The sequence below is a fragment of the Sminthopsis crassicaudata genome, chromosome 2 (genome assembly GCF_048593235.1).
Source record: "Sminthopsis crassicaudata isolate SCR6 chromosome 2, ASM4859323v1, whole genome shotgun sequence".
Classification (NCBI taxonomy): Eukaryota; Metazoa; Chordata; class Mammalia; order Dasyuromorphia; family Dasyuridae; genus Sminthopsis; species Sminthopsis crassicaudata.
In genome coordinates, this window is record NC_133618.1 from 481,481,242 (window position 1) to 481,505,210 (window position 23,969).

The 23,969-nt window shown below is 35.1% G+C and overlaps 1 long non-coding RNA gene across 1 annotated transcript in view; it reads left to right on the forward strand.

Annotated features, from left to right (window-relative positions):
- The window catches only part of LOC141553633 (uncharacterized), a 49,144-nt gene that overhangs the window by 24,874 nt on the left and 301 nt on the right, over positions 1–23,969 (forward strand). The window lies entirely within an intron of this gene.

Below are 23,969 nucleotides of genomic sequence, written 5' to 3' on the forward strand. Positions count from 1 at the left end.
TCTATGAAAAATCTATGTCAGAGTTCTTATTTAAGGCGGTATGACAGAATTGAAAATGCCTTTGGAAGGGTTGTTCAACTTTTAATACATCATATTCTTTTACTGTATTAAATTCTCCAAATCTGAATGTATTTATCTTGAATAGTTTAAATTTCAAATTTTCTTTCAATCAATCAATCAATCAACATTTGTTAAGTGCCTGTTAAATGCCAGTAGAGCACATTGGTGACACTGTGGAGAGATCACTGGGTTTGGAATTAGGAAGACGCATCTTTCAGAGTTTAAATTTAGCCTCAGACACTACTAGTTGTTTGTTCCTGGGCAAGTCATTTAACCCATTTGGCCTTAGTTTCTCATCTGTAAAATGAGCACAAGAAGAAAATGGCAAAGCACTCTAGCATCTTTGCCAAGAAACCTCCAAATGTGGTCACAAAGAGTTGGCATGCAGAGAGTCAAAAGGACATCCTTGCCCTTAAGAAACTTATAATCTAATAAGGTAGCCAACATGAAAACAAATATAAAGCAAGCTATATACAAGATTAATAGGAAAATAATTAAGAGAGGGAACATGCTAGAATTAGAGTAAAGGAGTGAGAGCTTTCCAGTCATGAGGAATAGCCAGAGAAAATACCTGGTGCTGAAACAGGGAGTGTCTTGTTTGTGGAACAGCAGGGAAGCCCAAGGGGTAGAAGGAGTAAAGTGTAAGAAGACAGGAAAGAAAGTATGGGGAATACCAAACAGCATTTTTAACTAAAAGGAATGAATTTTTTTTTTCTTTTTTTTCTGAGGCTGGGGTTAAGTGACTTGCCCAGGGCCACACAGCTACGAAGTGTTAAGTGTCTGAGACCAGATTTGAACTAGGGTCCTCCTAGCTGCCCATAAAGGAATGAATTTTTAAGAATTATTCTGAGGAGCAGCTAGGCGGTACAGTGAATAGAGCACCAGCCCTGAAGTCAGGAGAACATGAATTGAAATTTGATCTCAGATACTTAATATTAACTGTGTGACTCTGGGCAAGTCACTTAGCCCCAATTACTTCCAGGGAAAAAAAAGAATCATTCTGTAACTGTATTAGATCCTGATGGGTAGAATCACATAATCAACCAAGAAGCATTTGTTGAACTAAGGACCAGGCACTGTGTGAAACTCTGAGGAATTGTTTAATCATCTCAGTCAGTGTATGTCCTTAGGGTCTTTTGGGCAAAGATACTGGAGTGGATTGCCATTCCTTCTTTAGCTCATTTTACAAATGAGAAAACTGAGGCAAACAGGGTTATATGACTTAGCCAGGATTGCACAGCTCTTAAGTGTCTTAAGATTTGATCTCAGGTCTTTCTTAACTGCCAGCTGAGCAATCTTATGTACTATACCAATTAGTCCTTAGGCACTCAGGATGCAAAGAAAAATGGACAGACTGATATCTAAGGCCCTAGTAGCCTAATCCGGAGACAATATACACATAATGTAGTATACACAAAATAAATATAAAGCGGGTTTTTTAGACTAGGGAAAGCAAAAAAAGTTTCATGTAGATGTTACTTGAGCTGAATCTTTAAGGAAACAAGGCTAAGAGACAAAGGTGAGGAAGTATATTCCAGGTATGGTACTATGCAGCACAAAGAGATTGAAAATAGAATAATATGTGAGGAACATCAAGAAACCCAGCTTGATTGGGTTGCAGAGTGGGTTGGGGAAAGACATAAAGTTGGAAACATATATTGGAACCAGGTAATAAATTACTTTAAAAACTAAACAGAGGAAACTGTTCCTAAAGGTATAAATAGGAAGCCATTGGAGTTCATTTACTAGACTCACAGGAAACAATCATCTAGAGTTCATATTCATCAATGTAAGTTTTTGCCATTTGAGATTTAGGTTATCAGCCTTCACTTATGATTTAGAGAAAGATACCTTGAAAATGTAAGAACAGTAGCTTTGAATTACAATTTCTAGATTACAATAATGAAGACAGTATTTCAATTTTAACTTCAGTTGGCAAATGTCTTCTACTAAGGAAATATTCTCTGGTTCTATTGGGGAAAAAAACAAAACAAAACAAAACAAAACAAACAACAACAACAAAAAAAAAACAGAGGAAAGGAACCCAGGAATTTTTTCTCTTAAGTCAGCATTGGAAGTCTCAGTCTTTTTTAAAGAAAAGAATATTCAGTGATACACAGTAAAATCATTCTGTTCTATGTGTGACACATTGAAATTATTGTAGCAGTAAGCTTGTGTCTCATTTGGAAAGAACATTGCACTCTGAGATGTTCTGTTACTAAACTAAAATGCTCTTTGTGCTTCTCTCAAGTCTTAGCTCTTGCTGGATATCACAATAGGAGGTGCTTAACAAACACTTATTGAAAATTAAATGATTAAAATTTAATTGAGTTAGTAGTTGTTTTTTTTTTTTTCTTCTGACATTAACTGGAAGGCCAAGACTGGGCTCTAATCTATTTTAACAACAAGAAAATTAAATTTTTAATTCTGGCTATATGCACTGATTATTTATTTGAACAGCAAGGAAAAGCATACATTTGTTTTTGGCAATATGTTCTTAGAGGGCATAGATTTACAGAAATTGTCTAGTTTCAACCCATTCATTTTACAGGTAAGGAATCCAGTATATCCCTTAAAGTTAGCCTAAATTAATTAACCCTCAGCAAAATTGTGAAATATACAGTTGAGCTTTTTATCTCCTTTTCTCACTAGAGTGCAGTATCCCCATTCTTTGTTCTGGTACCTGAAGGAGGCTCTAGTGTGGTTCCTTGCCAAAAGCTTTCTACCTTTCCAGATTCTGTAATGTCATTATAAAAAGTTATTCTCACTTTCTGTCTCTATAAAATGAGAGGTATTCATCTTTCTAGTTCTGAATATTTTGATTTTCTCCCTATTCCATAATGTTGGGACTTTGCTAAGGTACTTCTTTGATGGACTCATGCTCAAAAGTGGATACTGTTAGGTTCTTACTAAGTGCTAATGAGATAATGAGATATTAGGTTCTTACTAAGTGCTAAGCCGGTACTTAACAATTATCTAGTTCCGACCTTTAAAGGGAGTTTTATCCCTCTGAACTTCTGGGGAGGAGCTTACATGTTTAAGAGGAGTAAGTTCATTGGTTGAAGTATTTCTCCCACAAGCCCCTGAGTTATTCCACACCCATTCTCTGGGAGGATAAAAGAAGAAGTTAGAGTCTGGAAAGTCAGTTCTGGATTGGATCAAGGAGAAGACTTCCCGTGGATTCTCAAGTGAAGAGGACAGAGAAAAAGATTCACAGAGAAAAGAAACCTCCTCCCAGAGAAGGATTACAACTGAAAGACCATCAGAACTTGACATTTTGGTGCCCACAACATGGGGCAAGGACTTTTGTTTATCCTGACAAGGACTGATTCTGAGCCTTTCAGAGGAGCTAGCCCGTACCTTGACATTTTGACAGGGACTGACAAGATCCTGATCTCAGTGGAAAAGCCTCTGATCCAGATTTCAGTGGAAAAGTCTCTCTGACCCAGAAGCTGAGTAACAAGGAAACTTTGTTAAACTTTTGTTTAACTTTGCTAAAGTAGAATTTCAGTGAAATGGGGCAAATGCCTTCTGTTCAAGGAAAATGTTTAGAGAGCATTAGCAAGGTTATGAAAAGCCAAGGATTGATTATAATTATGGAGGAGATTATTGAACTTTTAAAAACTGTGCAGGTCATATGTCCTTGTTTTTCTCTGGAAAAAGAATTGGATCTAGATGAATGGGAATTAGTAGGAGAGCAATTAGGTAAACACTACAATTCCAAACCAAACTTAATTTCCAAAGGTACACTTCATACCTACAATTTATTCCACATAGCTTTAAAAATTGTTAGACTAAAGGAGCCAGAGGGGGAGGATCCAACTAAACTAGGTGAAGAGGATGAATCAGATAACAATGGAGTTAAGTACAAAACTGAGCAACAGGAGCATTTCCCATCTCTTCCCTCAACCCTTCAGGGGTAGAGCAAGGAGGAGGAGGGGAAGAGGCAGAAGTACAAACAGAATCGCCTGTTAAGCAGCCTATGACAAGATTAGAAAAAGCATTGGTTAAGGCTAAGAGAGAAAGACAGGATATGAGTGATTTTATACATGCATATTGACTCTGTAGGTCAAAAAAGAAGATATAAACCTTTAGATTTGAATAAAATTAAAGATTTGAAAAAAGGTTGTACCCTTTATGGGGCTACATCAGCTTATGTTAAAATGTTACTAGATGGTTTGTCTTATGAAGTCCTAATCCCGAATGATTGGAAATCCATAGCAAGGACATGTCTAGAACCTGGACAAAACTTATTGTGGCTTGCGGAGTTTCATGAATTATGCAAGATCCAAGTTCTATGCAATTTGAAAATAGGAGTTAACACAATTCACTTTTGAGCAATTAGCTGGTGAAGGTCAATATGGAGAGAATTCAGAACAGATTAATTATCCCATGACAGTATATGAGCAAATTGCTGAGGCTGCAATAAAAGCTTGGGGTGTCCTCCCTGGACAGAAAGATCAGGGAGAGGCTTTCACTAAAATAGAGCAAGGTTATTTCTCCCACAAGCCCCTGAGTTATTCCACTCCCATTCTCAGGGAGGATAAAAGAAGAAAGTCAGTTCTAGATTGGATCAAGAAGATGTTGCGTGGATTTGCAAGTGAAGAGGACAGAGAAAAAGATTCACAGAGAAAAGAAACCTCCTCCCAGAGAAGGATTACAATTGAGAGACAACCAGAACTTTACAATTCAGAACTTGACAGGATACTACCTTCAACAATGCAAATTGTAGAGCATCTATGCCTTTTCATTCTCTTTGGATCATGTTCATGTCTTCCCAGGAATCAACAGTGGGAGTATACCCAACATATTTAACTTTCCTAATTTCAGCGGCCTTCCCCTATTGACTCTGCAACTGCCTTCTTCCATTGGTGAGTTTTTACTGGAACCTCCATTTTGATGAAGGGCCCAGACTGGCATGTAGACCATTACAAGCATAGATAATGCTTACTAGATCTTGAATTCACTTGGGGCTTTCTTCTAGATCTCTCTTACCTTCAAGATCAATTAGATTGGCTCATATAGAATTGGTCTGTTCCCTCCCTGCATTTTCTTTTTCTTATCTTCTGCCAATGTTCTTAAATTTCTTTTTTTATGTTAAATTTCATTTCCTCAAATGAAGATCTACCTTTTACATCCCTTCCTTCACTTTACATGCCCAATTGAGAAAACAAAAAACCAAAACCAGCGTTACAAAATATGTAGTCAAGCAAAACAAATTCTTCCATTGACCATGTCCAAAAAAATTATGTCTCAGTTTGTACTTTGACTCCATCACCTCCCTTTTAGGAGTATCCTGTTAAATCATAAGTCCTTTGGAATTAGGGTTAGTCATTGTGATAATGAGAGTTCTTAAGTTTTCTAAAGTTGATTAATCACCTTTAGAACATTGTTATGAATTGTTCTCCTGGTTCTGGTCACTTCATTCTGCAGCAGTTCTTTCAGATATTCCTCGTTTTTCAAATTATCCCTTTCATTTGTTACAGTATAATAGTATTCCATCACATTCAAATACTGTACTTGTTTAACTAAGTCTATCAAATTCTTCATTTGATAGACATTCCCTCAGTTTTAATGTTTTTTTGTTTGTTTGTTTGGTCTTTTTTTGCCAGCCCAAATAGAATTGCTATAAATATTTTTGCACATATAGATCCTTTCCCTCTTCTTTTGATCTCTTCGGAATACAGACCTAGTAATAGTAGTAGTGTCAAATAAAAAAAATATACAAAGTTGAATAACTTTAGGGGGGACAATAGTGCTAAATTATTTTCCTGAATGGTTGTTCCCATTCACCATTGGGAAATTAATATAGCTGTTATTTCATAGTTCCTCCGGCATTTGAGTTTTGTTTTTTGTTTTTGGTCAAATTCGGTCTTTTAGTTGTAAAGTGAAACCTAAGATTTAATTTGTGTTTCTCCAATTGTTACTGACTTAAAGCATTTAAAAATATGATTATTTGTACATTTGCTTTTATTCTGAAAGCTTCTTGTTCATATTCTTTTACCATATTACCATTTGGGGAATGACTTATAAACGAGTCATTTCCATATACATTTTAGAATGTCTTAGAGATGTTTCTCTAAGATGCTCATTTCTCTAACATAAAGGTGCTAGGGATATTTGTCACAGAAATTTGCTGCAAAGATTTCTTCTCATTTATCTGCTTTTCTGATTTTAGCTATATTGATTTTGTTTGTTGAAAAAAATACTTTAAAATTTTGTGCAGTCAAAAGTGTTTAGCTTTTGTCATTCTATGTTTTGTTTAATCAGGAACTCGTCCCCTACCTATAGATCTGACAAATAATTTATTCCATGTTCCTCTGATTTTTTTTATGGTATCATTTATCTCTGTCCAAGTCATGTATCCTTTGAAGCTTATCAATAAAGAGTGAGTTGTCCTAACAAGTTTCTTGCTTGTTTTTAACCCAAATACCATTCCCTTATCATCATAGCTGAAATTTTTGGTTATTAAACCTAAGATTATTATGTCTGTTTCCTGCCATATATTTTGTATCTATTCTACTGATCAAACTCTGGATTTCTCTGTTTCTTAGCTAGCACCAAATTATTTCAATGATTACTGCTTTGAAGTGCAGTTTTAAATCTGATAATGTTAAACTCTCTCCTTCTCACTTTTAAAAAATATTAATTACTTTGAAACTCTTGACTTTGTTTTACCTAATGAGTTTTGTTGTTTTTTTTAGTTTTATCAAGCAGTCTCTTGGTAGTTTCATTAGTATGGTCCTGAATAAGTAAATTTGAAATTTATGAATAAATAAAACTACTTCAGATACTATTATTTTTTATTAACTCATCCATCCTACCCATGAATGTTAAGTTTTTTTCTGGAGGACATTTATAAATTCTTTCATTTTTTGGAATCTCATTTTTTATGTTTAGAAGTTCTGAGCATTTTTTTCTGGAAGTGTTTGGGGTCTATTCAGTGTCAATGTTTATTCAGGATGTATTGATGAAGTTTTATTGTATTTAGGTAAAGACTGTATTGGTAATGGAAAGGTCATGAAACAAGCCTTTAGTAGTGACTTTTTGTTTCTGACTTCATTCCAAAGACTCCCTGCCATGTCTGATAGTCTGTGCCTACACTGTGGTTAAAATCACCCAAAATTATACGCTTGCTCTCTTTTGGCACATTGATGATGAGAATCATTCACATTAGGCCTTGTAATGGTGGGAACATACACACTAATGATGGTAGCAAAGAGCCTGTCATTCTTTTGGGGAGACATACAAGCTTCTTAACTAGATTAGTTTTGATTGCAAAACCTACACCAGCTTCATGGCACTCCACATCACGGCAACCACTCCAGAAAAATGTGTATCAATCTCTGACTTGGTTAAGGTGGTCTTTATTTGCCAACATCATTTCATTCAGGGCTGCTACTATATGGAATATTTGTGTTCTCTTGCAACAAGAGCTATTTGACTTTCAGATACATTGGATTTCATGCATACATTCCATATACTGCTGATGATAAGTGGAATCATCTTCACAGAATTTTTTCTACATTTTTTGGTTGTTTCAACTATAGGATAGGATCCCTGCCTGCTCCATAAGCAGGCCAGGGATAGATTAGTTAAAGTAGACAATTTTCAGAGCACCTTTTCTAACCCCTACCTCATGTCAGCAGGTGAGCCATTTGTTTCTTAAAAAAAACAGTGCTCAGACACCTGGGGGCTATGTGCGCGCTGCTTCAGTCCAGTGAGAAGATGCTCTGTTTTGGGCTACCTATGTTCAGTGTTGTGACTCTAGCTGCCAACATATGTACAACTTTTGCTTCGTCACTTGCCTGTCACCAGGAGACTCCAAGGAAGATGAAAATGGCAAAATGATGTGAGTAATGCCTTTTGACTTGCCCATAAATTGGATTTGTAAGGCAGAATTGCAGAAAGACATTTGGTCTCACTTCTAAAGTCATCCGGGAGTCCAATGGCAAAACAAAATTCCAGCCAACTGTCAATGGCTCAGCATCAGTGAATGACCTTGTTATCTTTGATGTCTAACAAAGCTCTAAGCACTCCACAGCAACTGCTTCTGCTACCTTCATGGTCCATTGAACCAAATAGTTCACATCCACTTATTCTGCTGGAAAAGTATTCATAAGTTTGATGTAGACAACTACGAACTCATTGACAGGTTTAAGGCACATTAGGTTACCCTCAGCCCTTAGCCTTATCTGCTGAAATGGTTTAATGGGGTGCAGCTGCTGTGCATGTGGCAGCTTCCTGGAGCTACAGGTGAGAGTTGGGTGGAAAGTGGATACCAAAGAGGTAAAGCAGCCCTAAAAAAGCTCAGCAGCCTCCTCACCAGTCTAGAGATACTAGTTTTCCCTTTATCCCATAGACTTCAGGCATTTCTAGCAATATATTGAATGGTAAAGTGATAATGGACACCCTTGCTTTACCCACTGGATTAAAAAGTAATAAGTAAAGAATAAAGTGTAACGAAAATTGGAAAGGTAGGAGGAAAATAAGATTATGAAGAACTTTAAAAGCCAAATGGATGATTTTATATTTGCTGCCAGAGGTAATAAGGAACCATTGTAGTTTAGCACTGGTACTCTAGTTTTGATGTAATTTACTTCTCTTCCCTTGCCCCTCTTCTCCTTCACTTACCCAGAGCCCCAAAATGGGTTCACAGACTTTTAATATTCTCTTCAAAAGCTACTTTCCTCTTAGGTACTCTAGTAGTTAAAATTTGGCACTTAAACTGGTGGGGCCTACTCAGGGAAGTTGCTTGTCTTCCTACATTTTGCATGACTTTGCATTTATTATTAATAAATTGTCTTCTCAATGAGTAGAGTAGGGGCTAGAGGGAGGAAGAGAATTTGGAACTCAAAAGTTACCAAAGAGAATATTAAAAATTTGCCTAGATTTCTTTCTAAATTATTTTTGAACCCAACTCTGTATGAGAGTAAGGTCCTTATTCTAGAGATTTCTACTTGCACATCAATTATGTGAGAGGATTTTCTTTCACCCCCTCCCAATGTATTCCCCTTCTCTTCATTATTCTTTTAAAAAATCAAAACAAGATTAGAACATAGCCTTTCACAGACCTTTTAATGATATTTCCACTAAGACACTTAATGATTACAAAGTTCTGAGGGATGCATTAATAATTTTCCTATACTGCAATGTAAACAATTTATTCTCATTTAGTCCCTTAAAGTTGTTTGATTTTGTGTACCACTTTTGTTTCTCTTAACTCCAGTGTTTATATTTCAAATTTCTACATAGCTCTCTTAATTAAGAATGTTTAGAATTCCTTTTTCCTTAAAAGTCCATCCTTCCTGACTTCTCACCTTCAACCTCCTAGGATTATAAACTGTCCCTATTGGCCAGTACTTGTTGATTGTAAGCCTATGTCTTTTGGTCAGCTTTTGCCTTCTGAAATATCACCTTAAAAGTTTTCTGCTTCTTTTTTCATGGTGGCTGTTTAATCTTGTATGATCTTCACTGGCTCCTCAATACTTTTCTGTATGGCAATATTTTTATCTTGGACTCAGAAACTTTTGAGTTTGCTCTATAACTGAGAATTCCTGAAGTTTTGTTTTTTCTTTCTTTTTTTCTTTTTCTTTCTTTCTTTTTTTTTTTTTTTTTTTTTTAGAAGGCAATAGTTTGAAAACATTTCTCATTTTGGCCTTCATTTCTAAAAGATCCTGGAGAGTTTACTTTTATGATTTCTTTAAAATTGGGGGGAGGGGTATCATGGCATTTAATATATATATATTCTTACATTTTCTGTCCTCTTTCCTAGGTCAGTTGTTTTTGGTATAAGACACTTTAGATTTTCTTTTTCAGTCTTTTGAATTTGTTTTATTTCTTGTTATTTTATAGAGTCATTAGCTCCTATTTGGTCATTCCAATTTTCATGGAGTTTCTTCTTTCAATCAGGTTTTATACTTCTTATTCCTAGTTTCCAAATATTTCTTTGGTAGCTACAATTTAAAAAAAAAATCAATTTTTAGCTCTCAAAAAACCCTCCTGCTTTTATCTCTTCCAGGAATTCTGCTTGAAGTTGTAAATAAGCTGTGTTTTTCTTTGCTTGTACATGCTTTACAATCATTGTCTTTGAATTTGTGTCATCACAATAATTTTATGATAGGTTTTTTTGTTTTCTTTTCTTTTTGCTTATTCATTCTTCCAGTTTATTTCCTGACATTATGCTTAATGTTAGAACCAGGCTTTCCACATTTCTGAGGGGGAATGTCTGAACTGAGCTTTTGTTCTCTTAAATTTTCCTGCTGCTTTCTTGGATTACTGAGTATAGTTTAGTATTTCAGAGACAATTTAGACTAAAGATCAATAAACTTTCAGTATTCTCAAATTGGTTTTAGAGCAAAGTCTGATTACTGCCCTCCCTTATTTGAACTCTTCAAGTTCCTGACCTGGGTTAATATCTGCATAACTATCCTATTCTTTTCTTTTTTTTTTTTTTTTTTTTTTTTTTTGAGGCTGGGGTTAAGTGACTTGCCCAGGGTCACACAGCTAGGAAGTGTTAAGTGTCTGAGACCAGATCTGAACTCGGGTCCTCCTGAATTCAAGGCTGGTGCTCTATTCACTGCGCCACCTAGCTGCCCCTGCATAACTATCCTATTGCCTCATTTCTTGTTGGAAGTTTCAGTGGATTAATACTGCATTCATCAACTTTCAGCCATCTTAGAAGCCCTGCTGGTTCAAAATGATAAAACTACAAGCTCCTTTTTGTTTTGCTGAAGTTAGTCTCCTTCTAGTGGATTGGCTGGAGGCTGGAACTGAAACCTCTACTCAATTCCTGGCATTAGAGCTGTACAACTCCTCTTTGCTTCCGAACTTTTTTTTTTTTGTTGCTGTTCATTATATAGTTTAGGATCCATGACTGCTCCTCAACCTGGAATGTCACTGGAATGTCTTCTCAGTCAACCCTGGACTTCCTATATCCTGGACAAGTTTAAGAGTACCTTTATATGGTTTTTTCTAGTCTACAGCTTTGATCTTTCTTTTCTGTTATACTAGAATTCACTGTACAGTATTCTCTTAGTCATACTCTGTTTTTGGTGTCCACAGATATAAGTGTAGAAGAATGAGCAAAAAAAAAAAAAAAAAGACATTCACATTAAAGAATTTTTTTGGAATCAGGGGTGCCAAATTTAAATAAAGAAAACTCTACAACACATAAAAACAAAGCCTTTTAAAAAAAATCTTGTTTATGAGATCAGTTAAGATTACTGGAAGATATGAATTCAGAATGCAAATTTAAAAATTTAAAAAGGAAAATGTTTTACCCAATCATATGCCAATAAAGCCACCAATGGCTATTTATAAAATATAGGCTTAGGTGAATAGAACAAAAATTTAAATAACCCAATGTCAGAATAAGGTATTGAACAAGTTATAAATGAACTCCCAAATTTGAAAAAAATGGATAATGTTGGATTTTTGATGTGGTGTTCTTGGCATGCAATAGACATGTTCTTGGTGTGTAATTGGCATGTTGGATTTTTGTGAGGTTTTCTTGGCATATGGAATTTTTTGCATAGTTTGCTTGATGGGTAATTGGTATGTTGAATTTTTGACATAGTTTTCTTGGTGTGTAATTGATGGTAACTAATCCACTAAAATCTGTTGATAGACAAAAATTAGTGCATATATTATGGTAATACATTATATACTTTTCATATATCCATTTCTTAGCAGTTGACTATACCTTTCTTTTTTTTTTCATTCTGCCTCCACAAATACTTTACATCTCTACCTTATAGAGCTGCCATTTTTTTAAAAATTATATATATATATATTTTATAATATTATCCCTTGTATTCATTTTTCCAAATTACCCCCCCTCCCTAACCCTAACCCTCCCCCCGACGACAGGCAATACCATACATTTTACATGTGTTACAATATAGTCTAGGTACAATACATGTGTGTGAATATCATTTTCTTGTTGCACAATAAACATTAGAATCCGAAGGTACATGCAACCTGGGCAGACAGATATTAGTGCTAACAATTTACATTCCCCTCCCAGTGTTTCTTCTCTGGGTGTAGCTACCTCTGTCCATCATTGATCAACTGGAAGTGAGTTGGATCTTCTTTATGTTGAAGATTTCCACTTCCATCAGAATACATCCTCATACAGTATTGTTGTTGAAGTGTACAGTGATCTTCTGGTTCTGCTCATTTCACTCAGCATCAGTTGATTTAAGTCTCTCCAGGCCTCTCTATATTCCTCCTGCTGGTCATTTCTTACCGAGCAATAATATTCCATAACCTTCATATACCACAATTTACCCAACCATTCTCCAACTGATGGACATCCATTCATCTTCCAGTTTCTAGCCACAACAAAAAGAGCTGCCACAAACATTTTGGCACATATATGTTTCTTTCCGTAGAGCTGCCATTTTATGGCTATCTGCAAAGCTACTTCTGACATCTTTTTCTGGGATGTTTTGTTGTTTCTGTGGTCTTTTTTGCTTCTAATATATCTCCTCCTCCTCTAATTTCCAATATGTCCTCTTTTGTGTTTATTTTGAGCTTTTTTGTTGGGCTGATCTATATTGGTAAAAAGGATTTCCTCATTGCGAGTTCCTTATGCCAATGAAATTCTAGTATATGTGTAACATAACAAGACTTTAATAGTAGTCAAACTTTATAAGTAGACAGGTAGAAAAGAGATCAAAGGAGAATATGAACAAATAAGTTATAACTATTTTATTAAAGTTCATAGTTAGGTACTAAGTTTTATTTGAAATTTTAAAAATTCTAATTAGTTGTTTATATTTGTTGAGATTAACTTTATTTTAAAGATTATTATGAAGTTCCATTCTTCCTCAGCTCTGCTTTTTTGAATCTTTAGCTTCTTGCCAGACAGTTAATATGTCATCTTCCACAAGAAATATAAATTACTGATAGTCTTTCCTCAAATTATCATATATGTGTTTTTTGTGCATATATATCATCTGTATATTCATCTACTTGTTTGTTTGCATATTATATCTTACCGGACTTTTTCTTCCATATAGAAGGTGTTTAATAATGTTTGTTGAATTAAATTTATATGTAACTTTGTACACATATGTATATGTATGCATATTTCTGTATGAAAAATCCTCTTTTAAAAAATCTCACCTTTTGTATTCTGCCTGGGAATAAGCTACTCTCAAAGGTCTCTACCAAAGAAAAATTTAAGGTTTTAGCAGAAGTCCTTTTTCCTTTCAATTATGAAACAGAATATTATAAATTCATTTTCTGCATTGAATAAGGTGGTGCTTGAGATAGTTTAAAAGTTCTTTATTTTAATTTCTACTTCTAAATGGATCATTTAATTTTAACCAGCACTGATACAAATGGGTCAATTCAAAAGTATTATTACTGATTATAAAATGCTGAAATTAAAAGGTGTACTGGGAATATTGCTTATACACAGATTTTGGCTTTGAAAGATTTCACTTGTGAGTAATTAACATAACTGGATGTGTAATTTAGATAGGTTTGTTAAACATCTCATTTAATTTGTCCTACAAAACTCTTCTTTGGTGAAGCTTACTCTTGTTATATATTCATTCTGAGAGTTCCTCAACTGTGTTGAAAAATTAAGATAAAAAATGTGGTCTCTTTTTCTGAATTCATTTTTATGTAATCATGATCATCGTATTTGTATTACTTTTTTATATTACAGACTTTCACTCAAAGGTCTTTTGAAACGAATTGCAAAATACAATGCAAATTATATACAATAAAGTTTTAATAAAGTGAACCAATGTCAAAAGTATTTATGGTAGACATTTGATTGTATTGTAGATTAGCTGATGTCACAAAACCTTTTAAATATAAGATGATTGTACTATTGTTTCCCCTTTGTTCTCAGAAGAGACATCAGGAAAGTGATGCCATGACATGCAAGAGAAAAAAGACTTAAAAAAAAGGCAATTTTCAAGAGGAGGAAATTTGGAAAAAATTTAGACTGGGAGAGTTGTGAAACAATAAATCATGTTAATAGGATACAGTTAAGCTTTTAAGATTTTTTCTTAGTCCCCTTCTTATTTACCCAATATATGTTTTTGCTACATAAAATAACTTAACATTTATTCCTTTTCCGAGGGGACTAGCTTTCTATCATGGCCCAGATAGGAAGACTAGAGCAGGAGTTCTTAATGTGGAATCCATGAACTTTAATATTTTGATATAATTGAAATAGTTATTTTCATAATTTTCTAATCATTAAATGGAAAATGTAATTTGTAACCTTTGTAAGTCTGTGTATTTTATTTCATGCATTAAAAACATAATTCTGTGGATTCTATAGATTTCCCCCCATTGTCAAAGGCATCCATGACATCAAAAAAGTTAAAACTGTATTCTAGAGTTTGTCTTAGCAGAGGTGTGTTTAGAGAGCAAAACATACCTCCATACCAGAATATTTCCCTCTTTGAAGTCTGTTTTTGTATTATGATTTCATAGAAGAATCACATTTGTGAGGTTTTTCAGAAACTAACTTTCTCTGTGGGCTCTACTTTTCAATTCTATAACCTGTAACCCCTCAGATAGGTGGTATACCTTCTTCCTTTATAAGTCTATGAGTTATGAAAAGCAATATTCTCTTCTCAATAGTCTTCCTTGATTCTCCTTGGGTATCTGATAAATATTTGGCTCTGCTTCCTGAAACATCCAGGTAAAGGAAAGAAGAGGAACCATGTATTCCTTTGTGCATTTTCATGGGGAGATAGATTTATAACTTACTGCAGTTGTGAGTGCAACCTTGTCTGATGACCTTGTAGTAAAAAAAAATTAGTATTTGTTTAGAGCAAACAGATCTAATTAGTCTAAAATTCAATTTTCACTAAGAAATTCCATATTAATTCAAGTTAAGTATTTTTATTTGGTTCTTAAACATAACACCCACTATGGACTACCTTTTCATCTTAACACTCACAGCTTTTCAGGTTAGACCCCTAACAGTATAACTACTCCAAAGAACCTCTATGGGTCCATATTCCTAAAGGTAGAGCATATGAGCCCTAGCTAGTGAGTATACCCTTAATAGTCATCCTGATGAGATCTAGAATTGGGGTATCTAAATGAAATTAGAGTTTAATTGAGGTCTAGTGACAGGTTCTGGGTACAGAGAGTCAGAGCATCCCTGTAACTCCTTTGGATTCAGCGCAAGGATACATAGTTCAATGAGGTCTAGTGGCCGTGTAAGAGTCCCCTGTAAAAGGAATTTACAGACCCGAAAACCTAGATTGATAAAAGGTTTTTTATGAGGTTTGGAAGTAAAGTTAAAGTCTAGTTAGTAAGGTTGAAGGTAGAGACAAAAGGGCACCAGAAACAGTGTTCCAGTGGGCAGAGATCCTTGGCATGACAGGTGTAAGGCTGCCATGTTAGGAACCTCTGCCAAGAGAGAACTCCAGCTTGGCTCTTTTATTTATAATGAGAGATTTAGCTAAAGGGGCCAGTGGGTGGTGTCCCAAGTTGGCTCAGATCAGATGGGGGCTAGGAGAGCCCAGATCTTCTATTGGAATTCAAAGGGAGCTTTTGACCAGGATTTGTGAATCAAAGGTCCTAGCTTCTTGAATTGTAAATGCATCAGCTAGGAGGGGCTGGGAATCAGAAAGGAATAAATCCATCTGAAAGGATTAGTTTCTTAAAGGCACCACAATCCATATCAATCCAGTAGACAAAATTAATTAAAAACAAAAAAGGCATTTACAAACATTTACAAATTGTAGCTGTGTGGTACGGAAATGGTGAGGAGTCACCATTTAATAAAAAAAGCTGGAGAGAGCTCTAGAGAAAAGCAAAGTTGATTGTACATTCTTAGGAGAAGGGTGTCCCACCCTTCCAGCAGACAATCGAAGAGAGGAAGCACCTCCTGTGGGCAGGACAGCCCCTTTAATCCCTAATGCAAAACGCCCCCTCCCACCACTGACCCTCATCCTCATTGGCTGAGAGTCTTACACTCTAAATGCGAGATCTGCCCATGAAATTGAACTTGACCAATAAGTACATAGTTGCCCATATTTGGCTGAAATAGGGAGGAGATATCATGAGAGGGGAACGCAATTATGCCCTTGACTTGATGTTCACAGTCCTTTAGGCCTACTCAAACACTGAAGTAGATGAAGCCTTACTCGATTTTCACAACTGTCTTAAAAGATCTCACCTCATCTCATTCATAGCTATGAAACATTCCCCAATAAACCTGGATGGGGGCAGTACTTTTCCACAAAGATCCTTAGCACTTATGAGAATATTGTGCAAAAATTTGGAATGCATTTGTAGTAAGGCATACTCATAGAGGTCATGTGGCCATAGCAACACGTGCCCTTTTCTTGTGGTGCCATACATTGCTGCCTTCTGGATAGTATTTTTGCTAGATGAAATTGATGGGGGGGGGCAGTGAAACTGTTCTTTAATCTGTAAAATATTCACTCTAAAATTGTGTCCCCTTTTGATCTATAAAAGAAGGGAGATTCCTGGTCTCCCAGTCTATGAGAAGAGCATATTCTCTTGGCTGGCCTTTTCTAAGGCAAATTATTCCCCTCCTCCCTGCCCCCATTGATAGCAGGATCCCCACTCAAATTCAGGCTGAAAAAGCCTTCAAAGTAATTTCATTCAATTGGGTGATCCTGATAGCCTCCCCCCTCCCAAGATCTGCTCATAAAATGGGTTTCTGTTCATTCAGTTTTTACAGAGGCCCAAAGCAGGACCACACCGTGTTAGGGAACCTCTCTCCTTGGCACAACTGCCTATCAGGACCCCTGGCACTGGAGAAGACATTCTCTTCTCAGTGTTAGCCCCTCTGTTTATCTCTCTGCCAGGATTTCTCTGCTAGGACCTTTTATCTCTCTGCCAGGACTTTGTCACTCAGAAGTCAGTCTTCCTAGCAAAAGCTGGCTTCTGCAGTGCCAACAATAAGCTTCCTTTTGCCAGTCTAATATTTTGGGTTCATGAATTTTTTCACATTGGACCTGCACCAACCAAAGAGGAGTTCCCACAACTCTTTGCCCTGCCACTAACCGCATCATTTGGTTCCCTAATGGCATCAAAATCACTCTACTGGGATCCCTGGGTATTCTTCTCTTCAGCTTGACTTTTTATTTCCAGGGCTAACTCTGTCCTGAATCCATAGTTATTCCATTGTTAAAAGATTCTCTATGGTGGATCAGGGCAATAGGTTAGGTACACAAGACACAATAGTCAGTGGCTCAAACCTATTGTCTGATGAAGCCATAGACTTCAGCTCCTGAGATAGAAAACAGTATTTGACAAAAATTGCCAGAACACTTGAAAATAGTATGGCAGAAACTAGGCATAGACCAATGTCTGACAAGATTCAAAATGGATTCATGATTTAGACATAAAAGGCGATATAAGCAAGTTAGGAGGACAAGGGGTAGTTTACTTGTCACATCTTTGGAAAAGGAACTTATGGTCAAAGAAGAAATAGAGAATATTATGAAATGCAAAATGGATAATTTTTGTTACATTAAAAAGTTTTTCCACAAAATCAATGCAGCCAAGATTAAAAAGGAAGCAGAAAGCTAGAAAACAGTTTTTACGACCAATGTTTCTAATAAAGGCCTCATTTCTAAAATATAGAGGAAATTGAATAAAATTGGTCAAAGGTTATGAACACACAATTTCCAGATGAAGAAAATAAAGCCATTCATAATAATCAGGTGGAAAAAATGCTCTAAATCATTAGAAAAATATAAACTAAAACAACTCTGAAGTAACATCTCACAACCTCCCAGAACTAGCAAATTTTTAAAAGATCTTGAGAAGTGTGACTAGTGGATAACAAGATTCCCTTCCAATTCAATAAGGGAAACGTTTTTTTATGCTACCTTAAGCTGTGACTTTGTACTTCATTAACATATTTCTTTTTCAGTTATGTGCTCTTTTCTGTGATTATATCAAGTGGGGGGAATAGTGAGAATAGAATACTAACCCTTCCCCCATGTTCATATATTATGTGGTTATTAAAAATGGTTTTCTAATCAATATAAGAGAATCTATAAGTAATAGCCACTGGTCTATTCCCCTTAATTCTGTTTGCTTCAGTTGCTCATCTATAAAATGAGTTGGAGAAGGAAATGGCAAACCATTTCCCTTTTGTTAAATAATCCCAAATGGGGTCACAAAGAGATGGGATATGACTGAGATGACTGAACATTGGATCCCCTGAGGGAACACTTACTACCTTGTGTTCTAGGAGTCACTCTGTGGTTACTCCTAAATCTAACTTAATTTGTAGGTTATGAGCTTCTACCACTGTTTTTTCCCATTACTCATCTGCCAATATTAGTTTGTTGTAAAGGAATTTACTAAAATGGCATAGCAAGAACAATTATTTTCCCCAACTCTAAATTGAGGTATGTCATCTTGCAGCCTGCAGGTAGGGGATAAGGGAGATATAATATTTTTCAAAAATTCTTTTTAGTTCGGTGTAATTCTCCTTGGTGTGAAACCATATTTAACTTTAGTAATTATTATTAGTTGCATGTGTATTATGTCTATATTTCACACACAAATATATTTCCTTGTGATGGGAGGGTCATTTAAAAAGTGATTTCACAGATTTTTTTTGAGCCATAGCACTATTGTAGGAGTAAATATATATCCCTACCACATTTCTTTAAAATAGGTGATATGGGGGCAGCTAGGTTGGTGCAGTGGAGAGAGCACCAGCCCTGAATTCAGGAGGACCCAAGTTCAAATCTGGTTTCAGACACTTAACACTTCCTAGCTGTGCAACCCTTGGGCAGGTCACTTAACCCCAGCCTCAGGGAAAAAAAAAAAAAAAAGTCAATGACATTGGGATTTCAGAGGAACAAACACTGATACATTGGAGAAAAATATACCATAAAGGTAAAAAAAAAAAAAAAAAAAATCTATCTATTTCTAAATTTTGTTGTGGTTTGTTATTTAGACTTGCGACTATATAGATATGGGGAATTTCTAGGAAAGAAATTTCCTTTATCAACACTGATTTTCAACTTGCATTTTTAGTGTGTTAGCTGCAGTCACTGAAGGACTAAATGATTAGGGTCAAACATGACAGCTGGTAAAATAAAGTTCTTTGAATTAAAAACATCTCAGCTTTATGGTAATAGTAATAATAGCTCGTACTTCAAAGGGTTGTTGGGAGGATATAATGAGATAATATGGGTAAAGTGCTTTGTATATCTTAAAGCATTATATAAATGTTATTGTTAATATTATTGTTTTGTAAGAAATGACCAACAGGATGATTTCAGAAAGGCCTGGAGAGACTTACATGAACTGATGCTGAGTGAAATGAGCAGGACCAGGAGATCATTATATGATTTAACAACAATACTGTATGATGATCAATTCTGATGGATGTGGCCCTCGAGATGAACCAAATCAGTTCCAATAGAGCAATATGAATTGAACTAGCTACACCCAGAGAAAGAACTCTGGGAGATGACTATGAACCACTACATAGAATTCCCAATCCCTCTATTTTTGTCCGCCTGCATTTTGGATTTCCTTCACAGGCTAAATGTACACTATTTCAAAATCCGATTCTTTTTGTACAGCAAAACAACTGTTTGGCCATGTATACATATATTGTATTTAATTTATGCTTTAACATATTTAACATGTATTGGTCAACCTGCCATAGGGGGGAGGGGAAAAATTGGAACAAAAGGTTTGGCAATTGTCAATGTTGTAAAATTACCCTTGCATATATCTGGTAAATAAAAACTATTAATAATAAATAAATAAATAAATGTTATTGTTCAGTCATTTCAGTTGTGTCCAACTCTTTGTTACCTCACTTGGGGTTTTCTTGGTAAAGATATTAGAGTGGTTTGCCATTTCCTCTTTCAGTTCATGTTAATAGATAAAGAAACTGAGGCAAATAGGTTTAAGTGAGTTGCTCAAAGAATAAATGCTTTATTATTATAGGTCAGAAATAGGACTTGAACCTAGGCCTGCCTGATTCAAAAGAGAGTTTTCAACATTATTCTGTGCTGCTTATCATTACTAGGACCTGATGCTAAAAATATCATAAGAAAAGGAAGGTCTTAACCTATACAAAAATATTTATGCTGCTTTATTTATAAAAGTTAAAAATTGGAAATAGCTTATGTGTTTAGCAGTTATAGAATGCTTAAATAAATTGATATAATTTTTGGACTGATTTGAAGAGGGAGGGAAACTTCCCTTTACGGAAGCTATTTTCCCTTTAAGATTATCACTCTGAAACTGTGTTCCCTTTTCTGAAACTGTTCCCTTTAAAATTAAAATTGTGTCCTCTTTTTGATCTGAGAGATCAGGATCTCCCAGGCTCCAAGGAGTCTAGGAAGAGGACCCATCCTCTCAGGAAGCAAATCAACTCCCATTGATGTTTTTGAAATTCTAAATTCTCATTCAATTGAGAAATCCTGGTTTGATCAGCATGGCTGGCTGTTCCAGACCCCCCACCAAGAGCTAACCATATAATAGGTTTCCTTAAATTCAGTCCTTGTAGAAGGCCTAAAATAGCTTGCTCAGCTGCTGGGACCCTCTGCCCACTGAGAAGGCATTCTTTTCTCAGTGCCAAAGTCCATTTCCCTGATAGGACTTTGCCACTATAGAAGTCAGTTTCTTGGCAAACTGGTCTATCCAACAATAAACTTTCATTTTGCCAATAATATTTTGGGATGAGTGAATTCTTTCATTTTGAACCTGTGGCCAACTAGCGGGGATTTTAACAACTCTCTTATTGCCACTAACTTTATCACCACCAGGAATCGAGGGGATACGAACCTCATCAGATTGAGTATAGGAATTTGTTTTTCTTGACTTCAAATTTGTTACAAGAGTTTTCTTTCTTTTTTTTCAAATTGGGGCAAGAGATAGAATGAATTTTAAAATGGTTGCTAATTTAAAAAGTTAAATGAAAAATTAATAAAGTAAATTATTATATGTTAGGATAATAGATCATTATGTTGCCATTTTAAAAAATCAAAAATATGAAAAATACATGGAAATTTGGGAAGACCTATAGAAAGTGATTAAAATGATAAGTGAGAGAAGGTTCAGTAGAGAATTGTGTATACATTAACTACAGTGATATTTAAAAAGAAAGTAAAACAAAATCAGAAGTACATAGAAAAAAAGACCTAGAAGAAAACATAGAATAAGAGCATTTTTTCCCTTTTGTATACTGATTTTTAATTTATTCAGTTTTACTTTAATGAAGTGGTTTGTGGTATTTTGAGTAAGTTTTTAATTATTTTGTATGTTTATTTGATTGTCTTTGTTGACAGTTTTGGGATTTATTACAAAATTTTTAAAATTACATTTCCTTAGATGCACACAAGTAATAACATTTGCATCTACTTTGTGGCATTATAAAAATGAGTTTGTGATAAAATTTGTGGTAACTAATTAAAGGGATGGTGTTTGTGATAACTGACTAATTACTTTTCTGATTAGCTTAATGTGAGCAGTACAAAGTCATGGAATTCATGAGAACCACTAAAGCCCTTACTTGAATCTGGTTGCTAACATTTCTATTGTATTGTGACCTATGACTCCCGACTATTATTCTCGGTGAGAAATGGGGGGAGTAAATCTTAATAAAAGACACCAGGTACAAAGCAACATTTTACTTTTGTTGTGGTAAAAAAAAAGTCACATTTTACAGATAAAATGTAAAACTCTAACCTACTTCTTGTAAATAATCAATGTAAGCTAAAGACTTTGTCTCTTGCCATGAAAAAAGGCAAATAATTCCATATAAGCTCCAGCCAATTGCTCATAAAAGTGTAGATTTAGAGCCCAAAGTTGCTTCCTGGTCATCCAGGCTACCTGGATGCTGAGTTAAGGTAGAGTTTATAGGATAACTATCCAAGTCACAGACAGGAAGAAAGGCAAACAAAAAGTAGTCCTGGAAATAGTATATTAGAGCACATAACATGAAGGAAGACAAGTATCTTGATGAGATAATAGAGGTTCTTGTAAAAGTTTCCCACAATATTGTTTTATATTGTTCGTAGACTACGCATATTTGCTTCTACCTCAGTTGACATTGTCATAGTCTAAGTCAGTAGAATAATGGTAAGAGAAATATATTAACCCTTGACCCTATTCAAATTAGGTTAGTGTTTCTTTAAATTGGATTGGAACCATTCTTGAGATTTTATTGACTCAGATGTCTAAAGATAGTTGACATCATCTCTTGTTATAGAATATAAAATGATACAAGGTGTTCCAGATGCTCTCTGATTTTGGTAGGCAGACCACAATGGGCAAGTCAGACAAGGGAACTTCATTCAGAATTAACTCAGGTTGTTATCGATAAAAATATTTGTTGGATATTCTTTTCTTTTTATAGCTAAATATATCTTCTTTTAGTAACAATGGGGGAAAACCAAGTATTTGAAAATAGGATGTCTAGTTTTAAATATAGTGTTCTATCCATTGTACCATATCAGTTAGCTTTTCTGTGCAATGGGGACAATGCTGTTATCCATTTTCTTCCTCCAGAGGAGTGCCTGATAGTAGATATATGGAAGCTGATAATTACACCATTACTGTGGGGCAGTTAGTCTGAAATTCTACTGGGCCTTTGAAGCCCATGAAATTTGACACACTTGGCTGGAGCAGAAAGATTGTTAAGATACGAGTTTTACTTTATTTGCACAGATCCTGAAGCAATGTTTATTTGGAGTAGCCTCCCCAGGAATGTTTGAAATCATATAAAAGGGGAAGGCAGTCTTCCAACAGCTGGAGAGACCTCCTGTCCTATATCCCACAAAGGAATTTCTCTGATCCTCTGTTACAAGATAATGGTTTGATTCTTGTTTTTTTGTAATTATTTGATAAGTATCTATCATGTATTTGATGGATGAACAGGGAATAAAATAGCAATGGCAGAGTAGGGGAATAATACTTAGGTATAAGCTGTCAATGATAACTTAAAAGGAAGCAGGATTCATTGTCATATCAAAAGATCAGGACAGCTGTGAACTGATAGAATTAATTCAGCAGAAAATTATTTTCTGAACTAACTGGACACCAAATTGGATGGCTAACACTAAAATTGGAGTCACTAGAATCATTTAGAGCTGTGGAAAAGAATAAATGTTTTTCATTTCCTTAAATAAATAATAATTTGAAGATTTAGGGAAGAAAATTAAAACCAAATTCATTCCCATTAATAATAGTAATAGTGGAGGTAAATTGGGGAATTGTTTTATGAAAAGTATTTAAAAGTTTTTTTAAAAATCAATTTCCTTCCTAAAAATCTAAATGTAAAAAGGGAAGAGAATCAATTTAGATAGAGACTTGTCCCTAAATCTCTTGCCCCAAATCTAAATTTTAAAAACTGCAGTTTAACCTCTTTATAATAAGACTGTCAGGAACAGCCCTACCTCCAAGAGACAGGATGTTACTGTATGATCTTGTGTTTTAGGATGCATAGTATAGATCTAAAACAGTAAGTCATGTTGCAGGAACATTCTATTCTGACTTAATGGCATTTAAAGTTAGAAGGGACAATCTAAAACAATTTCTTTTTAGAGATGAGAGAACTTAGGCCTGGAGATTTGCTTAGAATTTGGAGAGTAGAATCAGGATTCAAAATCAGGTCTTTTGACTCTATATCTTACCTTTTTACTTCAGTGCCTCTTAATTTATTAGACAATTTCATACTATTAGAAACATTAAGTTTTTTGTTTTGTATTGTATTTTTAAGAATGGGGGTTTGATCCCTAGTTTATAAGCATTCGAACTCTCATTACATACATGGGCTACAATTTTCTATATTGACTGTATACAGTGTTTAAATTCTTTAGGCCTTGCTCATTTCCACACTTGGTTTTGACTGCATAGAAAGAATTTCAAAGATATAATGACTTCAGGCCTCATTGAGTTAAATAGAA